Here is a 14,983-nt window from a genome sequence, read left to right on the forward strand (position 1 = left end):
TGTCTGAGGCACTCTATTTTACCTGTTTGTATTATCAGTTATCTGTTTAGAAATAGCAGTATATAAATTCTATCATCCTTTTTGTCCTTCAGGTACGTCTGTTATCCCAGGTAAGGGAAATATGAGGACTCAAATTCAGTTCAAAGACAACAACATTTTTCTTTGGTTGGCTTAATAGATGACTGCTTTTAAAATATTAGTCTTTTAAAAGACTGCTTTGAAGTAGATATTTATATATACTTCTTAAAGAATTACGTTCTTATTTCTTCATTACAATATATACATTAAGATGAACTGTTGTCACTTTTGAATATGAAGAAACTTGAAAAAAGTTTTATAGTGATCTCACACATTTCAGAGTAAATATCTCCCAGAAAGTCAAAAGAATCAAGAGGCAAACAAAACCAGCCCACTATCTGTACTTTGTTCGTTTGATTGAACAGAATGGGAGAGGGATCGCCATCAAGGTTTTGGATTATTACAATCTACAATACTGTAATTTCCAAAGGGATTACAGCTGCTTCGGATTTCATTCTATTCCTTTAATTCTTTCCTTCATTTGTTGGAAATTTAATCAGGGAAGTGAAGCTTAATTTACTTTCCTGACAAATAATGGACAAGGCAACAATGCAATTGCACTCCCTGACTCCTCAGAGTTACCAAATCCACGCCGCTTGTCCTCCCCAGCTATGATGGCAACTGCATTTTTCCTCTGTAATTGGTGAAACATCAGGATGGAAGAAGCACAGACCAAATTATGATATGTTTGCCTTGGTAACTATTGCCTAACACTGAAGTGTACCTATCAGAAGCCTTTGTGCATTTCTGGCGAAAAACTATAATCAGCTTTAATCTGTATGGTTTCCTTCGTCTCCCTGACTCAGTAACATTAATACTAAAGTGGCCAGGGCTCAGCAGCCAGCTTCTTTGCCACAGCTAACGCAAATTGCTTGTTGTTGTTTAGTGGCACTGTTTCACTCGGCCATGCTGAGGAAATATCCTCCTTTCTCCTTTTCTTTAGATTTTAAAATTTACCATCTAAAGCAAAGGAAAATGTCCAGCTGTTAAAATAGCTATTAATTCCATTTTAGCTCTTAGGTTCTTTGGAAAAGAAACTTGTAGTAGGCTGTGTAATGGCACTTCTCCCTCTTCACTTAATTCCTGACTTTCAGCTACTGGGCATTTGGTTCGGTTAATATTCAGTTAATATCAGAAAATCATGCCTGCACAAAGATGTAATTCATTTTTTTCCCCTTGAGGTTGGTCTACACATAACTTTTGTACCAGTTTAATTTTGCTGTCAGAAGGCTGCTTTTACCAAATTATTTAAGCAAATAAACCTTCAATTTTTATTTTAATAAGCTGTTGTTAGGTTGTCTCTTACCAGACAAAACGTATTTTCAGTTAGTATCAAAATAAGCTGTCTTGATATAAGCACGTTTTCCTTTGTGTTGGATTAATAATATAACAGTATTTTTTTTTACACTATAGAGCACATTAACTATATTACTAGTAGGATAACTAGAAGTACTGTGTAAAGAAGCCTCTAGAAAGCACATATTTCGGTGAAATGAAGATGTGCTAGGCGAGTAAAGGCAACAAGGCATAGGTAAATATGACTTTGTTATGTCAAGGTAGGACTATAAATCACATACTTCACCTAAAAACTGAAATAGACAACTTCAACAAAATGTTGTGTTTATGATCTTGTTATAGAAGGGCCTCTGAGCCTGTATCTACCTCACGCAGCCCACCGCTTTCCCAGGATATGCTCTGCAGCTGCATTCTGATTTTCTCAGGGTGAAACGTCCTCACAAGTGTGTCTCTTCCCAGTGCCTGGTTTCCATTCCTGTGTGTTCCTCCAGAAAGGACTGCAGCGTCCTCTGAGAGATACCTGGCTCTAAAATGCGCTGCAGCATACTCCAGCACTTAAATACAGATAGTCTCAAAAGTTTATAAAGACTCAAAAGTAATGTGTGTGTGTGTGTGTTTGTGTGTGCCTGACTCTTGGCATTCTTGTGCATATTTCCTCAAAATGAAGAAGGTTGTCTACAATGTACAATACTAATAACATACATCCATTTATTAGTTCATAAATTCAGGCACACATTCTTTTATTCATAACTAAATCAACAACCACATTTTCCACTTCCACCCAAGCTGAAGATCTCTTTGTTCACAACTTGACGGAGAAATTCAAGGACAATGGGTTAATGCAGTTAGAAGGGAGGACAAAGAAGGGCTGATCTAGCTAATGCTGTGCTACACTGAAAAGTATTGGAATTATTTCTGAGAAAATCACTGACAATAAAAAGCTATATGGCTATACACCCACAACAAGGTAAGGAAAGGCTGTTCCATTATTCTCTTCCTTGCCCCACTACCTCTTGAAGGACAAATGTGGCTAAAACACAACTTTTTACCTTTACATATAAAGGATTTGTTGCTTTTGACATTCATGGAAACACTGTTATTCTCAAAGTTTCCAGACTTGAGAAGTTTCACTGCATAGGAACTGAACAAGCGCAGAGATGTAATGTATTAAAATGCTGGTAATTATGATGGGGCGTTGCAGAGAATTGTGGATTGGGATATAGAGAACAATGAAGTATGGGCTTCACTTTTCAAACACCTTATTTTTACTATTCTAAGCATTTTCCCAAAACAACAGAAATATCTAATATACTATTAACACATATGCAATCTAAAGAATACATCTCAATATAATGTGCAAATTTCTTATGGGCCAGTTCACGTCGCCTTTAATAGATGTCAAGCTAACGCACCCTATCAAATGACTGCACGATCTCTTTAAATCAAAACCCACATGAATACATTCCATATAAAGGACACCACACAGCCTTCATGGACTTTGCTACGCTTGCTTTCTCAGGTGCTTTCTCAGCTTGAAACAAAGTTGGGCAATATTTAAAGATCTCTATTTTCACAATAGGAGATTCTTTTTTTTCTTGTAAAATTTGAAGCTATCACAAATAAGCCAAAAATCATAGTTGTGAGCAAACATCACAATACTGCACCATAAGGAAGATTAGGAGAATGGAAGGAGGTATAAGCAGTTTCAGTGCTCAGGACCATGTATATAGGAATGCATCCTGTACTGAGGTAAAGTGAAGGAACTAGCTGTTGCCTTCATTTAGCAGGAAACCAACAGCACAATCCTGAATACGGAATAAACAGATGCCTCAGATTCAGAAACTCTTTCTGAAAACTTGACGAGAATTTTCTTTTCTGTCAGCAAATGGTTATATTTTGGTAAAGGATTTGCAGCAGTGGGAGAAGAATTGGCTAGTTACTGTTCCAGTCAATACATACTGTGGCTGTTTGCAACAGCAACAATAAAAGCAGCTCTAAATAGTAGTACAGTGGCTTAATATGCTGAAGAAGCTCTCAGAGCTTAACAGTGCAATTTAACCTATGAGAAACCATACCCTGGCAAACTTGGTAACGTCCTGATTACAAGGACTACACTCCTGCTCAGGAAACTGTGAATTGAAATTGCTTGGCACTTTTAAGAAGCAGTCTTCCACAGCAATGAAAATGCACAACTTACGATTCCCTGCCTGGGAAAGGAACTCCTTCTCAAACAGGTAGAAGAAACCCAGAGAACTCAGAAAACTTCTAACAGTTTTGCTTTTTTTTTTTTCCCTAAAGTAGACAGACTACAAAACACATGACCCTGGCGTTTAGCAAGGCTGGCAGCCTTGGCTGGGCTCTTTTTCATCAGTTCATTAAGCCTGATCTGATCTGAGCACACAGAGCTCCTGGGCTGTTCAGCTTTGTCTAGCCTGTCCTTGTTCGACAGCTCTTGACGAGCACTCTGATAGAGGTTTGTGGCATCTAGCTGGTTAGGAACAATTCACGTTAAATCAGACCATCACATCAAATGCTAGCCTCCCACACAAAAGATTTGACAGTGAAAGCTGGCCTCGAGGAAACCACAGCAGGTTCTTGCACCTATGCGATTTCTGTGTTAACGTTTCATTAGAATGTAGGCTGATACAATGGCATGAATGAGAGAAACTGAGGAGCAAACCCCAGCCTTCAAATCAGAGTGTTCCCATTTTTATTGTTATTTCAGCATCCTCAGCTCAGCTCTGATGACTAGAAACACTGCTTGGCCTTGGTTCTTTTCCTGCTTTTAAACGTTTGCCATGCTCCTAGGAAAATTATTTGAAAAGTTGAACATTATCTCTAATATGTTCAAAACAAATATTCAAGGAGTTCTGATTTAATTAAGATGCACTTGGAAACTCTGGCTCTTAACAAAAGGGAGAAAACATCTGTTTTCATTTCAGCTTCTATTAACAAACATATCTGATTTCGTTTGGGACATATCACATTTTCATTATTTATGTATTTACCGAGTGGCTCCTCAAGTAGTGGACTTGCAGGGATTTCACAGAAGCCATCCTTTGAGTGAAGCTACGTTACATTACACCAATTAAGAATCCAGCCCTTTAGTGTTACTGCAGGTGGTAGGTGCTTTTTAAAAACACTGTGCAGGCTTTTGCAGTTTAGCATCTCAGGGTATGACCATAACTGAAAGTGTCTCCAACAGGAGATAAGGTGAAGTCTGATGAAGGCGCTGCCGTCTGACCTGAGATTTGGCGGAGAGATCTGGCAGTAAAATTCAAGGTGTGTGAAAATCAGCTTGGACAGATGTCAGCTGGCCGATACCACTCACTCAATCTTTTTAAATGCTCACCCCACTTTTCTACTGGAGTTTCTCACGTTGTAGCAAAGGTGGCAGAAAATGATGTGCCAGCGCTGAGGCACTCCTGTTCAGAGGGGAGACAGCAGTAAAGAGTCTGTCATCACCCTCTGGACCGGGACGTCTGTCAGCGCTTCTTGCTACTTTTTGGTTGTAACCATGTGTACGCAGAGGTGGTAGTAAGATGACTTTTTCCTACTTAGGGTGTGTCCTGGTTTCGGCAGGGATAGAGTTAATTTCCTTCCTAGTAGCTGGTACAGCGCTGTGTTTTGGATTTAGGATGGGAACAAAATTGATAAGGCACCGATGTTTTAGTTGTTGCTAGGTAATGCTTACACTAGCCAAGGACTTTCTAGTTTCCCATGCTCTACCGACTGAGAAGGCTGGAGGTGCACAAGAAGCTGGGAGGGGGCACAGCCAAACTGGCCCAAGGGACATTCCATACCATGTGATGTCATGCTCAGTACATAAACTGGGGGAAGCTGGCCGGGGGGGCCGCTGCTCGGGGACTGGCTGGGCATCGGTCGGCGGGTGGTGAGCAATTGTACTGTGCATCACTTGCTTTGTGTATTATTATTATTATTATCATATTATTATTATTATCATTTTATTTCAATTATTAAACTGTTTTTATCTCAACCCACGAGTTTTTCTCACTTGTGCTTTTCCAATTCTCTCCTCCATCCCACCGGGTGGGGGGAGTGAGCGAGCAGCTGCGTGGTGCTTAGTTGCCAACTGAGGTTAAACCACGACAGGGTTACAAAAATGTATGTGACAACCCTGCCTTTTGTCTGGGAAATTCAGGGTGTGATATCACGTACCTTAAATTCAAAATCGCTCTCCTGAACATTATAAACCTCAAATGACCTTAATTCAAAATGGTGTCCTAAAAATTATTTTCATTCTGTTCTATAGTTTCCATAGCAAGTTCAGACTCAGACTACACTGCTTGGATGATTGATGTTGATAAAACTAGCACTTTAAAGCAAATGGCATCGAATCATGCTTTATTATGGCCTTGCACATTTGAACACACTAGCTATCTAAGCCAGATGTTTTTGTTGTGGGTTTAGTTTTGAGTGAAAATGAAAATAATGACAATTTGAAATTCTCCCTGGAAATTATATCAATTTGGGATTTACAAAATATTTCGGTATTGTGGATTCATTTCTTTCAAAATTTGTTTGTTTCAGTATATGTGTCAAATATTTGTTTCAATCATGTAAAAATGTTTTATTTTGATAATGTTATATGTATGGCAACAGTGTTTGTGTCAACATCACAATCTTACCTTATTTCTGTTCAACTTGCATATTATGCTAAATTTAACACATATACAGTATAGTTCTTGAACTGTAATTCAAAACATATTTTAAAAAAATTAGTCAATATTAGCAAACAAATATTTTATATTATGCAATGTCACATATTGGATGCTATCAATATGAGGGTTTGAAATATTAAAAAGGAATTAAAATTTTCTTTTATTTTTTCACAGTGTTTGTGAGATATATATATGAACACTATACTAAATATTTCATTTCAAGAATTTTTTTAAAATCTGAAAACTTTTATCAGAATTTCTTTCCCTGCTCTATTTATGACAGAAAGATGAAAGTTTGGAAAGAAAACTGCTGAGCCTTTTGGATCTCCAACTTGTCTTTACAAGACAGGATAAACCTTCTCCATATAAACATCATTGCTGACTGCATTTCATTATTGGAGCCATAGTGGGATCCTGTGTAAAAAAATATCTAAACTCTGTCTACCTGGAGAAAACTGGAGCATCTGGCAAAGAAAGAGAAGAGGAATGACTACACTAGACAAAAAAAAAAAAAACCATAATATGATTTCTCAAGAAAAAGGACACAACCAAATCCTCCCAGAGGCTATTATTAGGGAGGCTGCTGAAGAATCAGATCTGCAGTTTATAAACGGTTTATTCTGGGACCTTAGAAATTTTGGGGTTTCTGTGGATCTAAGCACAAGTCCATCTTACCTATGTTCTTTAGTCGGTATAGTAATGCAGGCATTAGCTCCTCAGATTTTATAAAAAGCCTGTGGAATTATTTTTCCTAACTGCGTCTCTCAGTTTGACCTCATTCTTCACTGAGTCTTCTAGCAATGTTTGTATTATTTGATCTTGCATGAGGATTCACAATGAGCTTTTAATTATGCTAGTGTCCTGTTCTCACTCTTGTAGCATCTGAATGATTTGCACTTCTTATTAATAACACAAAAAAATATTTTCATTCCATAGATTTTCACTTACAACACTGAGCCAACTCCCTCTCTTTTGGTAGGTTGATCCATGCTACCTGGAAGTGAGAAAAGTTTAGGGTGCACCCGGTACACTCTTGGAAACCAGATCCTCAAAACTCAAAGTTTACCCTCAAAACTCAAATTCTTAGTGTTTTATTCTTGCTAGAAAAGAACAGTGGGTGATCATTTTATATGCCTGCTAAATCAATCTGCTTACATTTCCAGTTGAACAAACATTTTAGAAGGACAAAGATACCTAAAGGGACTTCAGTGTCTGATTACTCCTCTGCACCAGTGCAGGTGTCTGTGGGATCAGGGACTATGGGTCTGATTCAACAAAATATTTGTTAGTAACTTTTAAAACACATTCTTCTTCTTCTCATGAAGGAATTCATCTAATGCAAGATTAATGAGAATTCTGCAAGCAGTTTCTCCCACTTATTAGCCCTGGTTATTTATAAGCAGCGGAAATTAGACACATGTTGCTTCTTTTTCATTGGAATCTTATCTAAGGTCAGAAAAATTTCTCCCAGTATCCAAAAAATATTACTTTTTTCTGGTTTATTAGTCAATTCATCCCACCAGCCAGCTTTAGGTTGGAAGGACGGTGCAATGGTGAAAGACCTAATCTAAAATCTGGTGAAAAATTGATGCAATTCTTGCCCACAAGACTAACTTGTCGACAAAATTAATTTCAGTAAGGGAATCAGGTGCCATGACATAAAAATTATGATTATGCTACTATTGTTTAATAGGCTTTTAACCCTTTACTAGTAGGGGGTTTTCTTACTTTTATACTATCTTAAATCCTGTCTGGGAACTTATTCTTTCTTTGTTTCTTATGCCACTCCAAATGTCTTTCCAAATCTTTAGATAAATAAGTTTCAAAGTTTCTTGAACTTTGATATCTCCACTGCTTCTCCAGAATTTCATTACAAACAGTGCATGGGAACACTCAGTACAAAATCTGCTTCAAACAATGAAAGGTATGGGAAACATTTAAATGTGCGAAGGTACCTTCCTTGTGGTGCTGACAACAGACTAAATTATCTGCACTGTCTTGCAACCTGAACCGAAAATTGCATCTGAATTGGTTTACGAGGGGCATTCTGTAAAGAACATTAAAAATATATTAATTTATTTTAAACATGACCAGACAGTTTTTTATTTAAAGAGCAAATTACTAGCTTATTCTAGGCTCATTTGGCTGTTCCACTCACCCACACTACTAATAATACGGCAGTAAGCAATACCTCCATGTATTATGCATAACTCCTAAGGTGAAACGGTAAAAATGCAGCTTTTCTCACCAAAATTAAAGGATACAGGTGAATCAACAGAATGACTATGTAATTGTGGCGAAGCTGTCCAAGCTGGCCACCCGGAAATCCATTGAGGTTAAGTCTCATGACACTCAGCTAATATAATATATTCTGAAATATCCTTTGATGCTGGCAAATGGGAAGACTTTTAATTTTTTTTTTTCTCCTTCTGGCATGTGTCCTGAACACAGGTCCTCTGTCCATTTCTTCTTCACAAAATAAATTAGCAAGCTCTGTGAAGCAGCGCTGATACTTGGCACCCTGCAATGAATAGCGTAAGCACATTCTCTTGTCCACGGCTTCAACCTTGAGAGGTATCCTGGATCTACAGCTCACCACTTCAGCGACGTGTGGCAACCGAAGCAAATAGACAGGAAAGTGTCACAAGGGTGCTGAGACCCACTCCTACCTCACTTAGTTACTATGAGGGAAGAGGACTAATAAATGTCTATTTGCCCTCAGAAATCTTTAAGATTTCACGGTCCTAGAACACGGTCCTCTATAGCACTGAAGACATATCTCCAAAAGTGCGTGACTTCTCAAAATCATTGTGCTTCTCCTACTCTTTTACTCAGATTTAGACAGTTGATTTCCCACCCACCCCCTGGATCTATCTAATATGAGGAGGAAGACACCCTGTGCGTCTAAGACGCACATTCTTTTAAAAGGAGACTCCTGTCAGGTTTATATAATTTCTCATTAATAGCTGCAGTGTCATTTAAATGTAAAAATGCAGTTTGCTCTGTATGATAGCTGTCCACTTATTCATAAGATCTCTGTTTGACTGAATGAAAAACTGTATTTAATGACATTCCGTTATGATCCTTGTGACAGGTGCAATATTTTTTCATGTCACTTCCTATTGATTTTGCAGCAAAATGTAGTTGCAAAATACAGAAGTGAAAGCAACCAAACCTTAAATTCAGAACATAATTTTCTGTCTGACAGATACATGTAGCAATCCCCCAATACCAAACAGAATGAATAACCCATACGCAGACTCCCCACATCATTGCAACTGATTAAATGCATTATCAGCCTGATTCTGGCAAGTCCTTCCTGCGTAGATTCCCTAAGTCAAATGCTCCTTGTGTATCCTGTGTCAGCCTTTAGATTTTGAACACAGAGAAAATATTTTAGAGTATACGCTTGGTTTAGGAATCTGCATAATAACCACAGACACTGTAATGAGCTGTGAAGCCTGTTTTTAGTGAACAAGGCACTGTTTTTTTCATAGGGATTTTACATGTTTTTCATCTCCACAGGGAACTTCTGACAGGATTTCCATTTTCCTGGGTTCCTACTTTTCCTTTCTGCTTTTATTTCTAGACGCATCAAAGGCATGAATTATGCTTCACATTTCTGAAATATGTTTTGTTGTAGCATTTAGATTCTGATTAAAGTTACTGATTAGCTGTACTTAACAGAAATGCAAAACACCTCAATGCCAGTATTTGGAGGAGAGGGAAGGCTTCCATGGTAGGATGCTGCAGTATAGTGATTTTATATTTTCTAGGTGCGTTCTCACACAAGTCACATAAAATATGATTCTTATTTATGTGCTCTTTTAGAGAGTTACAGGTATCAAACACACAGCAAAGTGAAATTCTGAAAACAGCAGCTGATGGATACGTGAAAAACTAATGTTGAAGAAATAGTATCAGAGTTCTTATTTAAAGAGAGCTCAATACATCACATAAAAAATCCACATTTTCTAGGAGCGTTCTCACACAAGTCACATAAAATACGATTCTTATTCATATGTGCTCTTTTAGAGAGTTATAGGTATCAAACACAGAGCAAAGTGAAATTCTGAAAACAGCAGCTGATGGATACGTGAAAAACTAATGTTGAAGAAATAGTATCAGAGTTCTTATTTAAAGAGAGCTCAATACATCACATAAAAAATCCACAAGCTAAAGGCAAGGGCAGCCCAGCCTTACTCAGGGAATCTATTCATCATAATTCACATTAGCTGTGGTGGCAACTGATAAGAGAAAGGACAAAAAAAAATGTTTCACAGTTCTAAGCAAAATATGTAATTTAATATACATACATATGTCATCGTATGCAGAACTCTAGACATTTATTTATATAAAAAAACCAAAACTCTAAGATCAATTAATTCATACAGACTCTAATTAACTATTATTACTTTTCTAGTCACAGCACAAGAGAAAACTTGATTATTTATCCCAAATCCCAACTAAGCCCAAGGTGAAACGAAGAACTGCTGCATGAAGTCTTGTTTAATAGTCTGTACACTAATTTTGGAGAAGCTACTACTATTTCAAAGTGCCTTTATTTTTTAATACTAGAAATTATCCAAACTCTGAGCTTATTCTTTCTCTCCAGGCATGGGAAGTATAGCTGTAAGGTAGTTACTAGAGTGTCTTGGGATTATCTTGAAGGTCAAGTGCTTACCTTCATTTTTTCTCTCCCCTTCTTGTCTCATTCTCTTTACACCTTATGGGCCAATATCAAAGGCAAATAAGTCTTTCATTCTCCACAAGTTCAGAGCCAGCAGCTTAATCAAGAGCTACCTTTCAGTCAGTATTCAAAGCGTAGCTTCACGAGGTATAGCAACTTTTTCGTATGAATGGCTCCCTAGTTCTGTAGTAAGCAATCAGTGAGCACCATGACAATGCTCAAACATTGCAATATTGTTATTGTGCTATAAACACTTACTTTAGAGAACTTGTGAGTTCTCCAAATGATCCATTTTGTACTTTTAAATATTCAGTAACGATATCCAGAAAGTACATATTTTCTGCTCCTCTCCGTGCTTTTGTGGTTTACCTAAATACACTGTACTATGAAGTTGTATTACCTACCATAGTTCTTTATTCATTATACAAATACATCTCTCCTAGATTGTTGAAACTGTCATACGAATAAGAAAGAACCTCAGTCTTAACAGTCATAAAAGGTTATTGGAAACCTTAGACCTCAGGGGCAATTTTGCCAAAATGTAGGTTCAGTTACTCTGGTTTCATTTGGCAAAGAAAAGAATGTGTGAGAAAATTTATAGTATATTGTGTATCGCCTATCATCCGCATATGCATGATGATTGAGCTAGCCATATTTAACTCAGTTTCTTAGGCATAGAGTATTTAAAAGTACTGATAAAGCAAAATTCTGTCTCCTGGTGTGTGCGTTATGCTGTTCAAACTAGTTGAGTGACAGCTGATATTATTATCAACAGTAAATTATCAAGTCTTTTTCACATAGCAAAAGACTTTGCAAGATACATGGTAACCAAATGAGGTTAATTTTCACTCCATCAGCAGTTGTTAAAAAATATTTAAAACCCAATAATTTTCTATTACATCTTTCTTATATGGCAATGGAAGGAGAGCTTGAATTTAAGTTTTCTGTGCTTTTATTCCTAATAGAGAGAAAAGTAAAAAATAGTAGCAGCACAGAAAATTTCTCCCTCCCATCTGCCAAAGTAAGTAAAAGCCACCATTCAGATCATTTCATTTAGGTCTTAATCTTTTCCCATTTTCTACATTTTCTATTCCTGTGAAACAGTTAATGTTTTTCAACTCCATCATTTTATACCAACAAAACACTATAATTTCCCATGCTTCCCTCTCTTTCCCCCCACACCCATCCATATTAATTTTGAATAAACTGTGTGAAATTCACCCATCTGCTACTTCTGTTTAACTTGTATACTGCTGATTTTACAGAGTCGTTGCTGTTATTCATTTGAAAAACAAAGACAAGGGCTGGAAGCCTGAATTTATCTATCTACTAACAAGCTGTCTGAAAAGTCATTAGTTTATACAGATTTTAACAGAGAGAGAGAGAGAAAAAAGAGTATTCCTGACAGGATCCTCTAGCTCTGTTAAACAGGATTTTTTTTTTAGTATTTCTCACACAGAAGGAATTAAAAGATTATTTAGTCTTAAATGTTTTACTTCGTGAAATCATTTTGAATTGGCAACACAAATCTGATGCTATTAATTGTTGTTTTACTGCTTTGTGCATATTGATGAAAATAAACAGTGGTCAAAATTATTTAACATTATTTTGTTTTAGAATGTCAGATTTTTTTGGCAACCAGGTGTTGTTTACATGTATAAAATAACTGATTAGATAGATTGATTTTTTTTTTTTAATCCAAGGGGTGCAGTGACTCTGAAGACTAACTATATAGTAAAAAACCTGTATAAAATCCAATTACAAATGTCATTTAAGACTTAAAAGTCAGTATAAGCATATATATATACACACACAGAGATATATAGTATGTATGTACGCAGTTCACAGCTATTCATTTTCTCTTTTTTTCAGAAGTATTTTGATCTGGCTACAAGTTTTATACTATGGTGAAATTGTACTTACTCTCCAACTGGTTCTCCAACTGGTCCAACTCACATGCCCCTAATTGCATATTTTTGCTCCCTATGGCGAGATAAATCACTACATCAAAATTCTGTTACATTAAAACCAGATTAGATTAGGCTAAACAACAACAAAAAAAAGCTATTATAGTTTATTAGAAGATTCCAGCTCATTCATTTCTGGTATCAGTAACAGTGATTCATATCCAAATAAAAAGTTATTTGTCAATAAAATAAAAATGAATAGAGACTGTAATAGAGTTGTGTAGCTTCCCTGATTCTGAAAGACTTTATGGTGCCTGATTTTAAAACCGTGAAATTTTTTACCTAACTAAATGTTCTTATGTTTTGTGAGGCTGAATCTTGCCCCAGCTGGGGCAAGAATGCATGACTGGATATAGAAAGTAATGCAGTGACTAAAAAAAAAATTATACATGTGAGGACTATGAATACTTTGGTGCAGTCAAAGCTTAAGTTTTACCATTTGGAACCAAAGTAACTTCAGCTTAAGCATTCCGTATGACAGATGTGATAGTTAACAAGTATTTCTGACTAAGAAACAAGTTTGCACTGTGCAGACCTACTCACCAGTATAAAAGGACTTGGAAAGACCATTTAATATCTCTCTTCTCCTAGCTTAGCTGTCTGACAACTACACCATGTTCTGTGAAACAAGATTCTTAGTCAGTTTAATTTTGCTTCTCCCTTATATGCACACTGATTGCAATCACTTTATTGCTTCATAATCTGAGTGTATCTGATTTTGAAGGGAGATTTTGATTTTATCCAATCCATATTTGAGAATAATTTCATTTCTCTGTAGTTTCTGTGTTGAAGATTATTATCTTGAAATACAGAATTGAATTAAAGAATCTGATATCTAAAGGGTAAGATTAATTCCACAGCAAACCAGTTTACTGGTGCAAATATATTCACCTGTTCCTTTGCTTGGAAATCTCTCACAGACTGTATTCACTACCTGGGTTTTTGCAGGTTTGGAAGTACTTTTCTGTCAACAGATTGACTTGAAAAATGAGATAATGGCATTTCGACATAACTGTATTAAACAACTTTGTTCAGTCTTTCTTGATGACAATATAGATGAGAACAAAAAGGACGATCTGAAGTTCCTTCTCTTTTTTGTTTTATTGGATGCTCTAATTCATGTGTGAGTTAATGTAGTACTCAAAAATACTGCTATAATATTTTGCAATTTTTATGTTCTTCACAATCATTTGTTCATCACTTAGAAAATATATTTCCCTTGCATGTATTTGTGAATTTTTTTTTCGGCTATGTGCCATTACACTCAATAAGAGATTGACTTATCTGTGTATTGTAGCTGCTGTTTGGAACTCATTTTGAAGCTAGAAAAGAGGTCTATGCCTGATCAACCATCCAGGACATTAATAAAGTATTACATTTAAATCAGCTGGGTATTTAGGAATGGTGACAGATTTATTGTGCCAAAATGTCAGCCAGGCAGAAACGAGGAGTAAGAAAGAAGAAACAATCCAGATTGCCAAGCCTCCCCTGAAAAATAGCCTTCCCTATAACAGAGCTTTCCTCCAGCAGGCTCCCCACTGCCTGCTCGTAGCAGAGGGCCTGTTGAGGGGGTTTTAGTCACTAATGGCACAACGCTGATCCTGATCTGCTCGACTAGCCCAGCTGATGGCTGCCCGGCTGGCAGCCATCCTAACAGCCACCTCGTAGGAGCAGCAACGTGGAGCTGACGTAACCCTGCGACCCTGGGCAGCGCCTCCCAAATCAGGATGATAGTAACCATCAGTGCCCGGTGTCCTTCCCCGGAGGCACTGTGCCTGTGGCTACCACTGGAGTGGGACGGGGGGAAACATCAGGCTACGTGCTGAATCATTTTTAGACAACTGAGTTTTCTCCAAAATGTTTTGAGGCTTCCTCTCTGAGTTTTGCAAAAGTGAGTTCATTAAACGCTGAAGCCTCGCTGATGAAAATGTGGCTCCTTCATTTCTCCATATTTCAATTTGTACATGAAAATAGCAGTGATATAAAAATATTCCCAGATTGCTTCATTGGTGTCAGAGTAGGGAACTATCTGAAGTAAAAATAACATATCTTTTAAAATATTTTCTTCTCTTTCAACTAGCTTTGCAACTACTCATCTGTTGAACTGAAGTGAATTTACCAAATACACGTCACTGATATGAATTAAATTGCACAAGAGGAATTTTTTGCCCAGGATCCCTCAGCAAGTGGAAATACATCAAGCTGCTTCATCACTCTGGGAGAACACAGTTAATTAAGCAGTACTCGGGGGGGGGGGGGGGGGGGGCGGG

At 37.2% G+C, this 14,983-nt stretch overlaps 1 protein-coding gene across 1 annotated transcript in view; it reads right to left on the reverse strand.

Moving 5' to 3' along the window:
- Positions 1-14,983, reverse strand: part of FAM155A (family with sequence similarity 155, member A) — a 497,656-nt gene that overhangs the window by 370,500 nt on the left and 112,173 nt on the right. The gene's annotated exons all lie outside the window — the stretch shown is intronic.

The sequence above is a fragment of the Pygoscelis adeliae genome, unplaced genomic scaffold (assembly GCF_000699105.1).
Source record: "Pygoscelis adeliae isolate BGI_AS28 unplaced genomic scaffold, ASM69910v1 Scaffold48, whole genome shotgun sequence".
Lineage (NCBI taxonomy): Eukaryota > Metazoa > Chordata > Aves > Sphenisciformes > Spheniscidae > Pygoscelis > Pygoscelis adeliae.